Genomic DNA, 22,847 nt, shown 5'->3' with positions numbered 1-22,847 from the left:
TACAAATTCATTTTAAATACTTTTCATTATTCAAACATATCTCTTGTGAATTGTGAAATCAATTATATTTATGTCAAAACTAAATCAATTTTTACAAAACGCTACTAATTCAAACTATCTCTAAATGAAATATACAAAAAGCATAACAAAAAGTAGCAATTGATTCGTCAAAGCGTATTGCGCAAAACAATCACGTACAGTTGCATCGCGTAAAAGTAGATAAACCAACCCATCGTATTGTGAAAAAAAAAAGCGTATTCGATTACAAAGTAATTGAAGGGTATATCGCAGAGCGTATTTTTAAGCAGAATACCCGCACGAGGCATCCCCTAAATGATAATTTAAAACGCGTCGCGATCCGAGCGTTTATAAAGTTGTTCCACTTTGGGGAGGTTTTATGTTGTCGTTTCCTCTAAAGGCACTCACACCGATTCAAAGTCGAACGAATGACGCCACAGAATAAAACCAGCGGGAATTTCGACATTGATATATGCGCGACAGGCGGGCGATTTATCAAAAATTAGGTAAGAGATTTTTTTTATGCATGTGGCAAGTGACGGCATAACCGATGGCAAGAAATTCAGTTTTATGGGAGAGTGTTAAATGGCAATTGTCTCATATGCATATAACGTCATTACCATTTAACTATAATATTAATGTATGAGTTATAATAACAATTTACTAATTAAAACTTATTAAAAAAGGGGATCTAATATTTATCTAGAGATTTAAGAGTAAAACTTGACCATGCGTGTAAATAATAAACTTGATCAGAAATAATTGAAATTTAGCAACTTTTACAATTATAACAGTCAAACTTTTTTTTTTTATTAAATCGTTAGTCATAGACGCACAATAAAATTAATAATAGTGTGCCGAAGGCAGGACCATGGTTTGAGAATACTAAAAATCAATGATTTTTTTCCCTCCCTTGTTTATTATTCCTATTGCCATTTTATTGCAATTAGTCACTTTATACAGTAATAGTATTTTCCTTTACAAGCTTCTACTAGAAGTATTTTCCCATAGGCCCATTATATTTTAAAATATTCTAACAGATAATAATATACGCTATCATATAAAATAAAGTATTTCATTAAAATCGTTAAAATTATTATTTACTAATTACTTTCAAAAGATATTCGAAAGGCTCAAGAATGTTGGCAAAATATTCGAGGAATTTTTTGCACACATCTGCCAATTTTAAAATTTTACTTTTATAATAAAAATTGTTTATTTGGTATCTACTTGTGTTATGTTTTGTTATTATGTTAGTTTTATGTATTATCTTTGTTTAATTATATTAAGATTGAGATTATCTGAATAACATTTCAAAATGATCATAAAAGTTATATCAGTTTGATATACTAGTACATAAACATATCTAGTAAAATAATCTACATAGTTTCTTGTTTACATTTCTTTCAACATCTAATAATTTCGAGGATATACATAAAATATCAATTTTGATTTTATTCGTATTATCCGTGAGGAGTCTGGAATAATGGACTTCTACCAAATATAAAGATCACATATTCATTAGAATATATTCGTTATATTATCTGATAATAAATAATAAAATATGTATCAGAATATTCACAAATGCACGTTACTTATCAAAAATAAACTTGAATAAAATAATTTTTATAAAAATAATACCACATAGCTATAATTCATAAATCAATCGATTATAAAAACAGATTGAAGTTGTTTCCAACTTTCAGGACTAACGTTAATGATTATTCTACCAGATTTAGAAATAGATACAGCAAATTACATCGATAAAAAGCTTTTATTTTTAAAGATTTATGTAGGAATTCTCTGTGAATTAGTGATCAGAGCAATAGAAATTCAATCAGATTTTCCACCAGATATTATCCCAGGTTCGGTACTTTCCTTGGGCAACCTAATGCCAAGCAGTAGTGACATCGGTTTCTACTTGGAAATATAGATAGCATTATAATTCCAAGAGAAAATGGCCCTTTTCCGGTATTGTTGCTTTAATAAAAATTCAACACTATTACAGAAATGGTATAGTAATAAAAACAATCTTCATATAGAGACGGTAGAACTGTTTGGGTCGCAAAGTAAAAAAATAGTTAAGTAAAATCATCAAACAGCTTATAGAGACCACTAAGCTGTGATTGCTGTTCAAATATGTAATAATGTGCTAAATAATGCAAATATTCAATAAAGTAAATCAAAGTGTTATGTTGAACAAATTTTGTTTTGTTTATACCAGTTTACTTCGGTTTCTTACATTTAAAAGTTTTTCTAAGGAGTGCAAAAAAAGAAGTAAACAAATATTTTCACTCATTAATCCAAACAGGAATAATGATTTTACCGCTTGTTTATTCCAATGACTAATTTTACAGTATTAACTCTTTCCACGTAGATGACGCCGCAAAATACATATTATTTTTGCCATGCGCGAGTGCAAAGGGTTAATAATTTACAAATGCTTTATCAAATTTCAATTAACTTCAAGTCTTCTGACTGACTCTATATTAAACGATTAAATCTGCATACTCAACATGAGCCTTTTTATAATATAGAACATGTTCCTGTCCGTTTTTATTTCCGTATAATTATTAAAATCTTTATTAAAACCCGCTCAAGAATTTTGAGCGGGCGCTCTCGCGCTCTCTGGTCCATTCATCGCATCGCATGATATTTCGCGAAGCGCAATGGAATTTGAATAACAATGGAGTTTGTTATTAAAACGAGCGAAATATTACCTGCTAATGTCTTTGTTCGCTGCCATAATTGAATTTGGAGTGAAAAGCATATCGACATTTGTAAGGAAATTTGTGTTTTATTAAATGTGGAATATTAAATTTACCCTTAATACTCTTTTGATCGTGGGATGATAAAATGTTACGGAAAAGTTACGCTCTTCAAATTACATTTGCTAGAAGAGTTTGTGATATGCATATTAATATTATATTTATATAAATATCCACGCATCTATATATAGATTTCATAAGTAAGTACAAGATATTAAATTATGGTATGCGTAATATATATCTCGTCACATGAAAATAATTCTCTGGTGAAATATGAAATATAAATGCTTGTTATATCATAAATACTGATGACATATCTTATTTTTTAAGTTTTTATCAAAACTGTATTATTTAATATTAGTAGTAAGACGAATATTATTGATGACAGAACTCTAAATAATATTTATTATTCATATTTAAATTAAGGTTTTCAACGTCATCTAATTTTTGCATATTTTGTGTGATGACTTAATGACGAAAAACTACTAATTAGAATACTATTAAGGAATACTATTTAGACCAGTGATTCCCAACGTGGGGCGCACCGGAAGAAAATTTGTAAATTTTAGAGGGTAATTTAAAAATTTGAGTGATTTGAATGTAAAATGGTATCGGTAAAATATTTAACAAAAAAATGCTCCTGAAATTTAACTAAGGTCGCAAGGTAAGCACAGTAAGTTATAACGTAATATAAAATCTTTGTGCAGCATGCACAAGGCTTCAGAATCGTATTTAATAAATATAAAAATCAGTAATAAAATTAAATTGAAATTTCGGTTTTTATTACTTATTTAGAAATTTCACTTGATAACAATCTAATGTTTTAATAACATTTGATAACACAATAGTGATTTCTTCTCAAAACTTATTGTTTATTTTTTTAAAGAACAAAATAATTTTTAGAAGTTAAATATTTTGTATGAGGGCATGACGTTTTTAGAAACCTTAAGGTGGGGCACGGCCCGTAAAAGGTTGGGAATCACTGATTTAGACTATATTATTTATTTGCGGTTATAGCTATTCATAGCAACCCAAGTGCGTTGGTGGAATTAAGGAGTAAAAACCTACAAAAGTTTTATAAAGATTAAAAAAAAATAGCATTTAGTATAAACGATGTAGTAACCAAAGTGGCTCAAGACATATTTTATAGCATACATATGTTAGCAAAAAATATAAATACAAGTTTATAAAATTAAGAAATTTTCATTTATTAACAAAGCTACCACTGGTTTGTAATGAAAATTCCTCAACCGAAAGCTTCCATTCCATTGTATTTAAATATTTTTTAGTTGAAGAAATACATTGATATTCACAGCTGAAATTCTACTCGCCCCAAAATTTAAGATGTAAATATTTTAAAGAGTTTGATAGAACTTCAATTAAGAATTCAGATTTATTCTAATTACTCATCAGCATTTTATTTTATTGCACTGAAAATTAATTTATCATTTGTGATTTTCTTAGATCAAAATAGTAAAAAGTCTTTGTAAGCAAAAAAAATGGAAATTTGAATTTAAAAACATTTGCAGATTATTACTACACCAATAAAAAAATAATTAACTTAATATCCTTTTAGATACAACAAAAACAAATTATCTGTCCTTCGTAAAGTTTATTGTAGCCTATTTTGTTATTTTTTATATATAGTGAATTTAAAACAGTGTATTCAAAAACACAATATGAAACTTGAAGTGCACAGAAAGCTTTTAGTGAACTTTTGACGGTTTCGACAATACGATTAAAGTAGAAGAAACATCTGTTGCCCTGCAAATTTCTTGTTTCTTCAGGTTATTACATTTTACAATGATTTCAAATGCTTTTATTGCGCTTGTTTCTGTTATTACTTTGCTTGAAATGGCGAATCCAATCCGACTGAGAGAAATCAATATGACATTTAATCATTTCCCTAGGTAAGATGAGCAATAAAAATTCTTTATATTTATTTTTCAACACTTCTTGTATGACAGGGAACTAATTTTTGATTTTGAAAAATAATGTTGTAATAACAAATTTTAACTTTGAGATAATTTTTTTTTTAATTTTGATAAAATTAAAACATCTGATTGAAATAACTGCTAAGAATACATTGCTTTGAAACAATGATAAGAACAATAAAATAAAATATTTTTTTAAAGAATCTTCTGTTTCACGCCTATCAGCTAATCAATAAATATATCAATAATACTAAGAATATCCAAAATAATTTAATTGAGACTCTGTTATTTATTTACTCTAGGTTCTAAATGTACTATTCTTAATTATAAACATATTATGAATTACATTTTGAAGGATACATATTACTACAAGTTGACAAGGTGGTCAAAAATGATTATTAGACATATGCACATCAAATTATCAGATATTTTACAGAAATTTTTATTTTTATTGCTTCAAATTAAATTCTCAATATTCACTCGTCTCACAGAAAGATAAACATTAGGATAACAGTTCTCCTTTAATTCGTAGGTGGCACAAGTATGTTTATGCAATTACCATGATATATAAGTCATCTTAACATTTAATCGCATTATTCCCAGATGAATCATTTCAGAGCTTTGAGCTTAATGACTTTAGCCTGCGTCCATGATGATATTGCGTTATCAGTCGACTCTTTGTGTGCACGTGGGTTTATACTATTATATACGTATATCTACGCAGACATCGGTCGACGAGTACAAATTTGCATGAATTTTGTGGTTTAACGTGCGTTGAATAAATTTGCACCACCACTGCATGTGTGTAAATGTTCAGCAATATATAGGCCGAACAGAGGCGAATATTAACCACGCGATCGCGACCTTAACCTACATCAAACTTAAATGTCTGGAGGCTCGTTTATATTACTGAACGACTACTAGTCCGTGAGTGATCGATTGCCTGTAGAAAATTTCAATCATACTGAATTGTAACTTGACCACAATGGGATATTCTATTCCCGACATGCATTTTATAGCTTTTGAAGATTGATGGGACATGACGAACATAATGGGTATTCCACCATATTACCAGTTTGAATTGGAACTACTAATGGACACATATGGAAGTTTTAAGTTTTGATAAAATATGCGTTAGCATTTTGGAATATTTTATGATGTATTCGGAATTTTCAATAAATATTTTGCTAGCGTAATCCAAATACTACATAACTGGTTTTCATTGAAACAATAAAACATGAATGTACAATTAAACTTCACTTTTAACGTTAAATGTGATGTCAATTTTGTTAAGCACCAAGCGATAATAGCTAAATTCATGTATGTATATATGAAATAATCATAAATATTCATTTGTAATCTGATTACAAACTGCTAATACAAATTAAGTTTGGAAGTATTTATTTTGATTTTAATTTGTATTTATTATAATCACATGAAGAAAACTTTTATAGTATAAAGTTTCCGGAGTTCGTTATATTTACAAAAAATATGAAAGATTAGAGCTTTAGTATATTATAGTAATTTAGTTTAATTTTATATGACAAAATATTAATTTTTATCTCATATATTGCGCAAATTATAAATGTATCCACTAAAAAAATTTAATATGTATAAATTTATTAAAAATTGATAAACCTTCTTTCGATATTTCAGCTATGTTGTAATACATAATTATATGCGATGGAAGTTTATCTTCCGGTAAGTTTTACAAAAATTCAGATATTCATAAACATAAATAACAGAAAAATGTTTAATAGAACTTGAGTAAACAAATATATTAATCTTAATTAACCCAATTTATGTAATCATGTAACAACTCTTAAAATAAATTTAAAATTCTCATAAAAGATTTTAGCTTATTTGATAAATTAATTCATAACAAACTACTAGACTTCTAGTGATTATTATAATTGAAAAATATATTAAGTGATATGGTAGGAGAGCTCAGAGCCTGGGTACGGTTGTGACAGGATACGGCAGTGATAGTCGCCAGAACAGCGAATTTGACATTTGAATAGGGTCCAAAGAAGAAAGATGAGGTACATTTGTTCGAACAAGTTTCCATTGCTTTGAGCCCTACACTAACATGATCTGTAAACCGCATTGCCTTTAAAAAACCAAAAGTAAGTGTTTTAAAACATTTCACCAATAAAATTAGGACACATTTTAAACACTTCTTTGCAATTTTAATTTTAGTAATTATTGAAAAAAGCTTAACAATGTATTTAAACTCTAAAGTTTATTAGCATCACAACATATATCAAAATAAAGCGTATTAAATAAAGCATAATTTGTGTAAAAAAAATATTATCGTTTCATTTAATTTTTTCTAAATGGAAACCCAATAATCCATAGCCCCTTATCCATACCAGATACATTTTTGTTATTTACCTAATATATGTCCCATATTTTCATTAAAGACCGAGTAGAGTTATTTTCACAGGAATCATATTTTGAAGTGAGAAAATAGAAGTTCAAGCACAACAGTTCATAGAACTCTACAGTTCTTATTGCTATACACATTTGAGAATAAAATATGTATTATTGTTATATATATTGAGATATAAACATGAAAAAAAACCTAACACTTTGCTACTGATATGAAAACATTTTTGACTTTTCTACTTATTATTATAATAAAATAGAACTTATCCAACCAATAATCTTATTCAAATTATTTAGAGTCTATCTCTATATATAATCTACCTCTCTATATAAGCTATTACAATAGCTACCCGCGAGCTAATGAAATGTCATTCAATAATTTCCAATATATCCGTTATCCATCTATTACGAATTGAATATTTCGATCACGATCTTTCGCAACGCTGACTAAATTATATTTGCTCTATCATCATCATTCATGAGATCGCCACCTGGTGTAACAGGTTAGACGTTCGGCTTTAGGGCGTGTAAGTCAGGTCGTAAGGTGGCACGTTATTGCGTGCGGGTCCCGTAGAGAGTTTTCGGTTTATTATGCCATAAACAACGCAGTTAATCCTATCGTATAGCACATGCAATAAATTTAATGCTTTGATCTAACAATAAGAAAACGTTCAAGTGAAACAGAAGCTTTGGTAAATGATTTTTAAGCTGAAAGGATAAGAGTTATCAATAATTCCGTAATTGGAATTATTGCAATTCCATAAGCCCAAGTTTTATAAGGTTGAAAAATGTGTTAATTAAAATTTTATTATAATAAGTAATATAAAAATACTGTCTAAAAAGCTAAATTAGAATAATTGAAATATACTTCTTGCGCAGATTTAGCAATTTAATAAAACTTAATCCATTTAGCGCTGCTCCAACTTAGCTCTCTTTTATTGCAACCTGAGAATTTTTTTATATAGGTAAAATTGTCGAAAAAATATTGGGATTACTAAAATAAATAAATGTAGACGACGTAAATGTACAAGAGGTTGAAAAAATCGTTCGAGAAACAGCAGCTGGACCTACTAATAATGATCTGATCCAATTAACCAAGCAAGAATAAAAAATATTGAAAGTAGTGTTTTCAAAGAAGAGAAAGAATATTCTAAGGTGACCAAAATTATGAATCAATCCTGTTCAAAATTGTTCCAAATTTCAACAGGTGTTCTAAATAATGTTTTGGTGTTATAGGTGCTTCAAAAACTTAATTTCTAACATAACGCAGACGAAAAACGATAACTAAATTAGATGCCTGTCTAACAAAAAGGCAAAAAATAAGAAACGCCGGAGAGAATGAATAATTTGACTAAATCAGAATTGAGGTTATTTTTGTAAGTATATTCGTTTATATTATTTTTTTGTTCAAAAAAATAAATGTTTGGTTTTATTTGTTTTAGGTTAAATTTAATACATAAACCAATTTTCTATCCACGTTTTTCTAACCCCGTCAAATAAATATTACAATGGCTTCGTTTAGTGCTGTTTTAGTTTGCGCTCTACTTTTAAGGAACTTAATCATCAATTTTTTATTATTCACTATATATATATATATATATATATATATATACATATATATCAGGGCCGGTTGTGCCTTGCATGCGATGCATGCAAAAAATGCGAGCGCACGCCTTAGGGGGCGCCAGAACGAGATTTGGAAATGAAATTTATAATATATGATTCGTATTTTTTTTAATATAAAATCTAGACTACTTAATAGATTATAATAAACAATCTAACTTAACTATGGATACGTAGAAACAGAAAGCATATTTAGTTTGCAATGTGATATCAGTAGAAACAATTAATTACTCATGCAAATTAATAAATTATTGTTCTAATTATTATTTAATAAACTCATTAAATTTTTCTTCGATCGAAGTTAATGTGGGATCGAAAAAGAAATTATCTAGTGTTCAATACCGTAAGCGCAAACCTACAAAAGTTTAAATTATTGGGCATTATTGGGCATTATTGATGAAAAATTGCGAGGTGATTTAGTTTAATAAGTTTAGTACATATTATAATAGAGAAAAATGGAAAATGGGAAGTCAGTGTTTAGAAAATGACTATAAGACCGAGAAACTTAATTGTAACTTTTGTATTTGTTGAAAATGTGTCGCATCTGATTAACTTTGAACTTTGAAGACGTGCGTGGTTAGGTTTATGAAAATGGAGCAAATATGAAAAATGGAAGCAAAATGTACTTAGAAACAAAACTCGTGAGCTTTTTTATACCTAGTGGTGTCCATACTGAATTTAATTATTAACTAAGCAGAAATAATACAGATACAAATATAATTGTGTTTTGTTTTCAATATAGTTCAGGAAATATGTAATTTCTTTGCATCTTATAAAATACGTTAATTTAACTTTAAAACAAAAATCTGTAATTCTGAATCAGATGGAAAAGTAAACATAAATACAATTTGGCTTTACGATATCAATAAGTTACTGATGCAATTTTGGATATTGTAAATAATGAAAAAAAATTAAAATAAAACCTAATTAAACTAACCTAAACATGAAAAATGAATGTTATGTTTAAAAATAAAAATGGGATTAATGAAATAAGTGAAATGTTTCAAAACCCAAATATTAATATTATATATATATATATATATATATATATTAGAAATACTTGAAAATAAAATTTTTAATTATGGTCAACCCGCAAATCGCCTCGATTTTTTAAATAAAATTAAAATTAATGTATTTTATACGCTTTTATATTATTTCATTTTTTTGTGAATTTACGTAAATATTCATATAATTTTAATGATAAATGTTAAAACAGTTAAAATTATTGGGGGAGGGGGGCGCTAGAACAAATCTTGCATGCGGGCACTGAGGACCCTAGGACCGGCCCTGTATATATATATATATATATATATATATATAATTATATATACATACACACATACATGTATTTGTATGTTTATATATAAATGCAGAAATAGTACTGGTATTCGAACCAAGCTTTTTTGTAACTAGTTTAATAATAGATAAAATCATCAAGAAAAACTAATGAATTATTTTCTAAGATTAGAATAATAGATTATATCATAGACCATTCAATGAATCAAAAAATAATACATACAGGATTATTTACATAATGAATTAGTTACCGAATCATAAACTAGAAATTTATCTAGAATATTTGATTTATCACATACGATAATGAATAAGATTTGTAAGAATATTAGGAAAATTTAATCTAACTTACAGTTAATGTTTGAAACCTTCTGCAATGTGTTCACTTGCGGCTTGTGTAATATGTTCACCTGCAAAAGAAAAATTATATTTAAACATTTATGCTTTGAAATATGAATATAACTTTTCCTAATTATTCGAATTCATTACAGGACGTGTTTGTTCTAGTTTAATATTACACACATTTCTATGATAAAACTTTAAAATGATTTTTAAATTTTTTTTAAGTGGTTTGTTAATGTGAAATGAAAAATTCTACACCATAGATACAGCATTAACAAAATTGCTATGTACATTATGCTTCAGCACGTACGCTTGCGATTAATGCATATTCAGTAAAAGTATGGAAATATTTTATTGTTTTTTTTATTCCAATACATACATTTTATGAACCATCATGTGCGTTACGGAATTTATTATGTGAAGCTTGCTAGAATATTAATTAATCATAAAAATATGTTTTCCATACACAAAAAGTTTGCAGTTTCAAGCTTAGAAGCATGCTATTGTTTTGGATATGATAATACCATATCATAGCATATCATATCCAAAACAATAGCACGCCTTTAAGCTTGAAACTGCAAACTTTTCTAAAAAAATCCTAAACATCAGAATTTTTAAGAAAGTGAAGAAAGTTTAAATTATTTGGTTACATGATTATATATTAAGGAACAATATAATAATGATTATATAAATCTAAGTAATATTCTAATAAAATAAATTTGCATTTCACACAAAAAAACGAATAACTTAGTGTTTCAACATCATTCTGAAATTTTGCCCAATTGTAATTTTAGCCATGATAATGCATAGTACATTTACACAATAGCTCGAATATGCAAAACAGTTGTTATGGCCCTATTATCTAGCTTTGATAATTTGTTAATAATATTTACAATAGCATAAATTATTTATTAGCATTGAGTAAACATGCCAAATTAACCTATTTTGGTAGAATATAAATTCAAATGGTCTGTTTTGTTTTGTGTTGCTATATATCAAATATCACAAAAAGCTTATTAAGATTAAATTAGTATTTAGAAATAATATTGATTTACAAGTTAGTATATATCTTATATTATTAACATATTTCTCAAATTTAAATGATATATATATATATATATATATATATATATATATATATATTATAAATGCGATGCTGGTTTGAAGATTACATAATAATATGATTAATTTTTTGCTTGGTCTATTTTCAATTGAGTTTAACGTACTTTGACAAGGGAAAATTGCCAATATCTACGGTGATGCCCGACAAGGGATAGTGTACACAAGAATCCTAAAGTACATAATCTGATGGCATACCCTAGTAAATACAAATTTCCCTTGAAAGAAGGAGCACTTGATAAAGAAAACATTCACAAAATGATAACGGTTCTTTCGGAATATAAGATGAAGGAAAATAATATTTTTATTGGATATTCTGCTCTTAAATGCTTCATAAATTTTTAAAAACAAGAGGTACAATGCTTTCATTGTACTGAAAATACTATTTATGAGTAGAATTGAAAAATGCTGTTTACACATCCATTTAAAACTATATATATATATATATATATATATATATATATATATATATATATATATATATATATATTATATTACGCTATATTATATCATATTATATTATATTATATCATATCACTTATTAACTTCCCGTAGAGCAAGTTATAGTAATCGCAAAAAATCGAAAATGAAAATTTTTCCATTTCTCGACGTTTCAAAGGTTTCTGAATATTTTCGCATACCTTAGAAAAAATGAATATGTGTGTGTGTGCGTGTATGCACACGGATCAACCGATTTGGATAATTTAAAAAAACATTCGATTCGTATTGATAAGGAGACGTGCTGATTAGTTTTTGGCGAAGGCAGGTCTAGCCGTTCCGAAGAGTTCAAAAGTGCCGAGAACAATAAATCAGTTTTTAAGAGAACGGAGCGTCCGATATTAATAATTCAATTCAATTCGATTCGTACTGATAAGGAGACGTGCTGATTAGTTTTTGACGAAGGCAGGTCTAGCCGTTCCAAAAATACGGGGCAAAAAGTGCCGAAAACAGTAACTCAGTTTTTAAGAGAACGGAGCGTCCGATATTAATAATTCAAAAAACATTTTACTTGTATTAACAAGATGAAGGATTGATCAAATTTTCATGAGGGCAGGTCTAGCGGTTTCGAAGATCTAACGGAAAAAGTAAAAAAAAAATGCCATTTGGAGGTCAAAAGTGATCATTAGACATATGCACATCAAATTATCAGCTATTTTATTAATTTATATTAATATCTCAATAATATTCTATGCAAGTGTATACGAATTTATTATAGGTTAAAGTTTCATATCAATTTCATTTCATTTTAAAAACCCAGGTAATTTTCTTTAATTAATTTTATATTTATGTAATAAAATATTTGATTGTATAATATATTTTTTTAGTTGTTTGCAAATTTAGAAAAATATATACTGACTATCATCAAACAAATAGCTAAAAAAATATCATCACTAACAGCATCGCTTACATTCCAGCACTTTTTCAACAATGTCTATCCGACCGTAATTTACCACGACGTGCTCTTGTTAACAGACATGTATTATTCAGAAATAGTCTACGCATTGTGCTGATACGAGTTTTACTTTGCTATAATTCAAAAACTAAATTTATTTATCACCTAGCCTTACTAGAAAATGTGTGCGTTATACATAATAACGTAATAAATCATAAGGTGGGCTTTACGCAAAACTTGCTGGATCGTGCACCCTCTTGGGGCATTTTATTTATGGTCGCATCGGTCACAACTCGTTTGTAGAATGACTTGACCTTTTGCAGGTTAGTCTACTTATCGAGATATGGATTTTCACGTAGTCTGATTTTTCTGAGAGAATATAAAATATGCTTCTTAAAATATTGCTTCTTTATGATATATTAGAATATCATGTTACAAAAGATATATTTTTATAAAATAATAATAAAGCATAGCATAAATATTTTAATATGTGTATTTATAGTTCAGTTTGTTCGTGTTAGCCATTATTTTCAAATTTATCGATTATTGTACTAAGAAATTACTATTACTGATCTTCTGGAAATTTCACATTATATTAAATTTTTTAATGATTTTTTCAAATTTGAACGTAAAAAATTGCAGAATTCACAAAATTAAATCAACATATGCTTGGAATTTTGAAAATTTGCACCTTGTATAAACAATATTTTTCATCACAAATTTTCTTATCTCATTTTACGTATTCTAAAATATATTTGTAGTATCTATTGAACTAGGCCCAATGAAATCTAATGAGAAAACAAAAACACCAAGAAAAGCAGAGGAAGAAGGCATTGAAAAAGTTTTAAAATAAATAACAGAGGTAAAAAATAGTATTTTCTCATGTTGTGAATTACTTTTTGTAGAATTTTGTAATATAATTATAAATTTTGTGTATAAGATACAAAAAAATAATTTAGGGGAGACTGGTTACGGTTGTACCAGTGCACGGTAGTGACAGTCGCCATAACAACTAAACCATTATGGATCAAATGGTGAAAGAGGAAGTATGTTTGTTTGAACATGTTTCCATTATTGCATTGAGTCAGTGCCCTACATTAACATGTTATGTAGATCGCATTGCTTCCACAGAGTCAAAAAAAAGTTTCTTTATTCGATTTTTATTTAATAATAACTTTAGTTATTATTTAATAATACTTTAACAATAGTCACTTTGTTACTATGCTGTAAGTTAATTACCTGCAATTAGTTTTTGCAAAGGTATTTTAGTTCAGTCATAACGATGATTTGTTTTCAAACGTATGCTAATTGATAAATTATCAAATTTATGGCTGATAAAAAAATGACAGATCCGTACCCAGTCTCCCCTACTGGTATTATAAACATGGTCAATATAGAATGTAAAAAAATGCTAATATATAAAAAAACTGATGAAATTTACGATTTAAAAATAAATTCAAACTAAATTTTACTCTGCAAGATTTTTAAAATAGTAGTTTCATACGTATTTATATCAATTTGTTCAGAATACTTATCTCGTCCAGTTTGTGTCTTTATAAAAACAATTCACCGAAGTTGACATCCTTTTGAATAAATATTTTCAGAAACATCTAAAAATAAATAGGATTCGTGAGGATGTCCGTGCATTTTGATGAGTTTATCCTTCTTTTTCATATTCTAATGCTAGCCCAGCCGAATCCTCTTCTAAAAAAAAACATTTTTGTTTTGCACAGGACCCATATGGCGGCGGTATCGTTACGAAAGGATAAAAAAGTTCAGCGCACATTCGGGTTGAATCGTATTGCGTATTAAATTATTCAAACGGCAAGCAACATCGAGACACTGGGCGAAATACCGGAATACCTATACAGATCTCAAAATGTTGTTGCTTCTGGTAATATTTTCAATCCAGACGGAAGATAACCGACATTGGAAATGAAATATATGGACTGTAAATAAAAGTAAATATAACACGTACGAATATAAGTTCTCGTACCGAAATAACATTGACAATTTTCTAGAGGGATATATTTTTTAATTTGAAAAGGAGGTATGTTATTTTAGGAAGAAATCAGATATCTTTCGCTGGTTTGAATTGGTTTAAATTACTTATATGGGTATTTACAGATTTCATCAAGATTCTTATGATTTTTTATTATTAAAATTTGTAATTGTAATTGTGTAAGTTGTGTAATTTATATACTCGTATATATATATATATATATATATATATATATATATAATAGCAAAACATTTTTCTGTATGATGCAGTAGTAGGGGTCTCACATATTGCAATCTACATTTCCAAGTAATTTACGACTACTGACTCAAATCTCGTAGCTCTAACAAAGGTGAGCCCACAATATGAACTCAAACGTAGCTTGAACATCATAAAAAAATATTTAAAAAACTTTGGTTTGGAAAATAACAAAAATAACATTTTATAATATCTCTATTTATATAAATAGTTTGAGATTTGAGTATTCTATTTTTTTTTTAACTAATTGAATTTCTTTAAGTGTATTCATGTTTTAAACTACAAAAAATTATACGCAGAACAAACAGATCCATCTTTGAATTACAATTCATCTAAATAACAAAACAGAATAGTTTTTATCTATTAAAAATGAATGGAAAAATAGAAAATTTCTAGTTGTTAAACGAACTGGAAATTTACAATGCTGTTGGAGCTTGCATAAAGGTGTAGCTCAAACTTTAATCCATAATATAACAAAAAAATTAACTTCTTGAAGTACAAAATATTTAAAAAAATTAGAAATTATTTCTAATAATAATTCAAATAACCAAGTATTAAATATATTTTGTATTATGCTGATAATTTTTATAATAACTTTCAATTATCTTATAAGAACATTTTTTCTTAGAACCACAATTTAGAACACCTTGAACAGTTTTTACAGTCTTTAATAAAATTCGTGCTTCTAATACCCAAATAACTATATCCAAGATATACTACAATTCACAATTATTATACAATTTTGAAAATCACGTGCAGAGTACTGTCTTAAAATTATACTACTGCTAAGATTGAAGTATTGGTATTTTGAATATAAAAAATCATGTAATTTGATGCTCTCTTTGACTTAAGTCTTTCTTTGACTTAAGCTAATAGATTACTGCAAAGTTAAGTTTAGTTAATAAATTGCTGCTAAGAAGTATTTAAAATAATCTGTAAATTTTCAAAAAATTGCGAGTAAACAAACATTTATCCAATCAAGTTTATTCTGTGAGACACCTACAAAAAATCCCTAGTAAAAATACGAATATACCGAATGCATCGCCGCAAATTGTAAATATCAGCTTACTGAATTTCAATCGCCGGATTTGGTTGAAAGCAAATTGAAAATTGATTTTCGATTTATATTTTATGTATATACTATAATCAACATATGCACTTACATATACGTACCCGCAATTTATCCATATGTTCACAAAAATATATGTACATATCTCAACCATATATCCTTGTTATAAGATTTGTTTTAAAAGGGGAATCTAATACGGGTAAACATGTATGCTTTTAAAGAAAAACATGGATTATGAACAAATAATAATATGTAAATAAGGAAAACATATTAGTTTTATTTCTATTATATACCAGCAATTTCTATGTTGATAATATAACAGAACATGCTAAAATGATAAATTTAATAATGTTATAGTTCTAGGCAAATACATTTGACTCAAATCGAAAAATATCAAGATCTAATAAATCACTTCAAATCACGTAATATGGGCCATTTTCTAGTATTAATAATAAAATAATTAAACAATTTGAAAAAAGTCATCAATTCGTTTTTGGCCAGCAGCAAATTAATACATTATTAGATTAGTACTACTTGTCTATTCGTAAGAAAAGGTTTAATTTTTCTAATTATTATATTCATCTTATTATTTTTCTAACTATTGAATACCGATTTTGGTTTGACAATAATAGAATACCTTCTGAGCAATTTCGCAATAAGCTTTAAGCTTTGAATAGTTAGAGAGTTAACTGTTGGGAAACTATATTGCAAACAATAATTTCTTGTAATATAATAGTTTAATACTACAAAGTACTTAGTCGGTGGAATAAAATAAGTTTTTGTTCCAGAAAGTTGTTGATATATAAAAGACAGTTTAAACACAAGATTGTTATTTATTGAAAAGAAAATAGAACCTGTACTTATATAAATAGAATAAATATATATAATATATAAATATAATACAATTATATAATATAATTATATAAATATAAATATATAAAAGAAATTGTATAATAAACTCCGCTATTGGTTTAGGGTAATAATAAAATATTCATTATAATTATTTCTAATAAATATTTTTAAAATTCAGAAAATAATATAAATATCTATAATTTTAATCTTTGCGTAAAAAACATCAAAAAGATCACTTTTGATCAATTTTACATATAAACTGTAATAACGATAATTGTTAATAAAAAAAAAACTCCTTAACATTATATCATACAAATATAAATTTTACTCTTGAGAAAGACTTCCTATAATTCAAGAAATAATACCAACTTGGAAGAGTATTTAAGTTTTTTACGTAAGCATATGCTTTCAATCTTAACCAGGCAATTTTCTAAGAGGTAATTTTTAAGTAACTAATTAATAATTTCTTCACGATATTTTATAACCTTGGTTACCTTCGACGTATTATAACCTTGGTTTTTTATTTGTGAAAATGTATTATCTAAGTTTATACAGCGATTCCATGCAATATTTACTACGATACGTAGAAACATTAAGCAAAGTAAGATAATAATCCAATATATACATAGAACTCGTACAAACTCGGATTAAATGGGTAAACTTCAACTTCATAATAGATTTGGAAATTATCCAGCAAATTCCAAAACTAGAGATAATTCCACAGACCACAGTAAGAAAAACGAGTGAGCTTACAATGGTGTAATTTTTCAAAACATAAAAGATGGTAAAGAAAGAGCGACATTCTGGCAGAGCGAATTAAAAGTTAATTTATTGATCTGACGACTTTGTGGGATATGAACTATGAAAAAAACTAAAAAACTAGCGTTTGCAGAAAAACGTAGAATAATACTACAATCATCAGATAGCGTCGAAAACTGAAAATCACGAACTTTATAATTGGAAAAATAGAGATGTAATTTTTGTGGCAAATGATATCTAATTATTTTATCTACTTCATCCGATAATCCGAGTCTGATTTAATTCATAAAATCTCTGAAAATTATTGGGGATAATCATAATAACAGCAAGATCAATCACATAGCAGTATTGATCAACAGCCACAAATTTATTGACCAGAACTGCAAATGAATCACATTTTTGATATTACAATAAAGAAAAAATATAAGAGTTTGATGGAACAATATATTTTATTTCTGGCTTGATTTTTTATTATAATGTTTAGTTTATTGATTTATTTATTATCGATTTATTAACTTCCCGTAGGGCAAGTTATAGTAATCGCAAAAAAATCAAAAATGAAAATTTTTATATATCCTTACGCTTCAAAACCTTCTGAACCTTTTGGCATACCTTAGAAAAAATGGATGTAAGTGTGTGTGTGTATGTGTGTGTGTGCGGATACAAATTTTCGTCGACGATTTCGGGAACAGGAATGAAGCGATTTGAATAATTCAAAAAACATTCGATTAGTATTGATAAGAAGACGTGCTGATTAGTTTTTGGCGAAGGCAGGTCTAGCCGTTCCAAAGATATGGCGCAAAAAGTGCCAAAAGCGGTAACTCAGTTTTAAGAGTTAAGAGAACGGAGCGTCCGATTTGAATAATTCAAACAACATTTCACTTGTTAACAAGATGAAGAACTGATCAAATTTTCATGAAGGCAAGTCTAGCGGTTTCGGAGATCTAGTAAAAAAAAGTAGAATAAAATGCCATGTGGCGGTCAAAAATGATCATTAGACAATATGTACATCAAATTATCAGATATTTTATAGAGATTTTAACAATAAAAATAAATTTTGTTTACATTCCTATGGGTTCCGTACCAATGTTTATCTGTTAGACGGGGGCGCGGCGCTTACGCGCTTTGATATTTCGTCTCTATTCAGTTGAAGCAGTACGATTGCTTTGAAAAAAAGTTCAGAGTTTCCAAAATATTTCAAAATAAATTTGCCATGCGCCCCACTAGTTTATAAATGGAATCAATACAAAAAGTTAATACTATTATTATGGGTGTTATGACAGCCTGGGCCTTAATTCGATTTCTGTATGAAATATTCAAACTTACAACTGAAGCAATGAAATTCATTTTTTAATGAACGATTTTTTTAAGCAATAATAATGTTCACATTGATATTAAAAAACAAACAACTATCTATGTTCTAACATTTTCTTTGCTGTCACGTACACATGCATATGCTATGCAGAGGATGCAGAATTTCGAATCATTTTTTATTTTTTAGAGATAGCATTTGCAATGGTGGTTGTTTTAGTTTTGATCGTTTTTTACAATTCCTTCATGTTCTATTGCACGGTTCTATACCACCAACGAGTTTATTTCAACGAGCTTTTTCCGACACGCGATCCGAATAGTTCTGAAAGGAAAGTTGCCACTGGCAACTTTCTACTTAATACATTTTTATTGCTTTAAAAATAGAAGAAGAATATGATAACGAAGTAAACTTAATTATTCATTAAATACGGAAGTAATATAATTTTCATTATAAAAAGCTTATTATTTGCTTTTTCAAACAAAAATTCTGAGACTATTCATAATTAACTTCCCGTAGGGTAAGTTATTGTAATGGGCCGAAAATCGGAATTGAAAATTTTTACATTTCTCGACGTTTTGAAGGTTTCTGAACGTTTTGGCATACCTCAGAAAAAATGGATGTGTGTGTGTGTGTGTGTGTGTGTGTGTGTGTGTATGTATGTGTGGATACAAATTTCCAGTCACGTTTTAGGGCGCACGGATCAACCGATTTGAATGGTTCAAAAAACATTCGATTCCTATTGATAAGGAAAAGAGCTGATTAGTTTTTGGCAAAGGCAGGTCCAGCCGTTTCGGAGATACGGAGCAAAGAGTGCAGAAAATAGAAATCGAATTTTTGAGAGAACGGAGTATCCGATTTGAATGATCTAAAAAACAATCAATTAGTAATGATTGGGAGAAGTGTTTATTAGTTTTTGGCAAAGGCAGGCCCAGCCATTTCGAAGATACGGAGCTAAATATGTAAAAAATGGCAGTTTTTGAGAGAACTAAGCGTCCGATTTAAATGATTCAAAGAACTTTCTGCTTGTCTTAACAAAATAATTTATTCTGGAAAAAAAAATTTGTTCCATTTTTTTTTTTTTTTTTTTTTTTTTTTTTTTTTTTTTTTTAGTTTTTTGTATATCGAAAATATTTCAGATTTTATTTTATTATTTTATATTAGACAATGATACAATATTTATAATAATCTATTTGAAAACATTCACTATTCAACGGGAAGTTCCAGCAATTTGCCTTAAGGCACGATGCCATAATTGCCTCAAGACAGAATTCCACTTACAGCTAGTTTAGTTTTATTTAATTAAACTAAGTAGATTGGATGAGTATATATATATATATATATATATATATATATATCCTTTTTATTCTTAATATTTTTTATATTTATATGTTGCATTGATGAAATATAATAGAAATTCAATTATTTGATTGCTTACTTCATAAAATATTGAAAAAAATCATTACTTATGTTTCAGTAATTATTAATCCCTACTAATATTTTAATAGTGAATTTGATTAATTAAAAGCCAAAGCGTTCAATACTTATTCGTGGAGTTTATTTTGAACCAACTAATCATTAAGGAAGTAACTCAAATAAATCTTCTTTCCAACTTAAGCAGTTTCGATTTTGTACTTGTTTTACCAATTAGAAACTTGTTACGGAAATTAACTTGTTTAAAGACGAACAGAAAAATTAGGACTTAAAAGACTGGCATCGATTTAAATGTGAAAATGTATTTACAGAATGAATTGGTGTATTGTAGTAAGTGGGTAATTTAATTACGTGAATTTCTGATATTAGATTATCAAATAAATCAAATTAAATCAAATAGGTCTCCTGCATTCTCCTGGGAATGATTTATATAACGCATATTATCAAATATATCTTTTTACTGGTAGAAGATAAACATCGGGGCTGTTTTTCTTTCTAGTGTATTTTTTCATAATCTATACCAGCTCTTCCGATTTAGCAACAAGAGGTTTAAAAAATATTGTGAAGTATAAATTATGATACGAATAAATTTTAACAGATTTTTGCAAACAATTAACAAAACTAAAAAACACTCCAAAGTGATTAGTGTGATTATTAAATTGGTAACTGCTCTAAAGCTATTTTTGCTCTGCTCAATTGAAACCCCATTTCTTATTTTATCGCTTTTTAAATAAAATTTTGTTAGAATATAATTAAAGATAAATGGTTAATCAATATTATTATAGAAAATTAAGATACGCGTCTTACAAAGTATTAAAATAAACAAAGAAAACTGGAACACAATCACTAAAGATCAGGACATTGTCCATATGAACATAAATAATTAAACTTCGATCGATTAACCTTTATATTTATATGCTTTTATTGTTTTAGGTAATTACAAATTCCCTAGACTTAGTTTAAATGATTTTTTGACTTAAGGTAAGTTTAACTAGTGGGGTGCATGGCATCGTGCCTTAAGACAAATTGCTGGAACTTCCCCTTACTGTTACAAATCGAGTGTTATTAAATGTTTTCAAATAGATTATTATTAATATTGTAACATTGTCTAATATTTACAAGAATTATATAAACTACATTGAAATTATTTGTTTAAAGTTACATTAGAACAGAATTAAAATTGAAATCTGAATTATTTTCGACATATAAAAAAAAAATTTCTTAAAAAAAAATATGTTTTTTGAAAAAAAAATTGAAACAATTTTTTTTCCAAAAGCCATTATTTTCCAAAATGGCAGAAAGATCTTTGAATAATTCAAATCGGACATTTTTTTCAAATTTGGCTCTTTATCTTAGAAATGGCTGGATCTGCTTTTGCTAAAAACTAACCACCTCTTCTCTCAATCATTACAAATTGAATGCTTTTAGATAATTCAAATCGGATACTCTGCTCTCTCCTAAAAACTCGATTTCTATTTTTAGCACTCTTTGCTCCGTATCTCTGTAACGGCTGGACCTGCCCCTTTGCCAAAAACTAGTCAGCACATCTACCTATCAATGGGAATCGAATGTTTTTTGAACCATTCAAATCAGTTGATCTGTGCGCCCGAAAACGTGACAGAAAAATTGTATCCATACATACATACACACACACATCCATCCATTTTTATTTGAGGTATGCCAAAATGTTCAGAAACCTTCAAAACGTCGATAAATGCAAAAATTTTCATTTTCGATTTTTGGCCCATTACTATAACTACCCTACGGGAAGTTAAAAAATTTCTCGATAGGTAAAAATAATGGATTTTAATAACAATTAAAATGTCACAACTTCTAAAACTGCGAAAATCATCATGATCTAAAATTTGAAATCATGATCAGTTTTTTAGAATTGAACTAAACATATACAAGCACACGCATAGTTTTCCAATTTCAATAGCAAACGATTCAGAGTGGCTTAAAACATCGAGAATACAAACTTTCTTTCATTCTACCAAGCACTTCCCTTTCTGGAAGTTAATCAAGATGAGTTATATGTGACAACTTTTATTTGATCAAAAGTATGAAACTGTTTGTTCCCACAATCATTGCTATCATAAAATACAAACTTTCAGCCATAACGCAACTTCTTGCTGAAAGCTCTTCTGTATTTTCTCAGTAGCTGTACTTTAATTTAGACTGCGTTACCGCTGAAATTTGAGCTTTACTGTTGAAAGGCTGTTTGATATCCAGAAAATAAAGAATGAGAAGTCGGAAGCTCCATGCGAGACACAACAGGAAAGCTCGGTA

General features: G+C 27.9%; 1 long non-coding RNA gene across 1 annotated transcript in view; it reads right to left on the bottom strand.

The window, feature by feature from the left end:
- Positions 1–22,847, bottom strand: part of LOC113385387 — a 185,368-nt gene that overhangs the window by 102,812 nt on the left and 59,709 nt on the right. The window contains exon 2 of the long non-coding RNA XR_003367991.1: positions 10,377–10,434. This is a non-coding gene — a long non-coding RNA (uncharacterized LOC113385387). The remainder of the gene's footprint in view (positions 1–10,376; positions 10,435–22,847) is intronic.

This window comes from Ctenocephalides felis, unplaced genomic scaffold (genome assembly GCF_003426905.1).
Source record: "Ctenocephalides felis isolate EL2017-DRISC unplaced genomic scaffold, ASM342690v1 CF-g0.4_SCAFFOLD_03571, whole genome shotgun sequence".
NCBI classification, from domain to species: domain Eukaryota; kingdom Metazoa; phylum Arthropoda; class Insecta; order Siphonaptera; family Pulicidae; genus Ctenocephalides; species Ctenocephalides felis.
The sequence above is the reverse complement of the archived record's forward strand: the minus strand, read 5'-3'. Positions and strand labels throughout refer to the sequence as shown.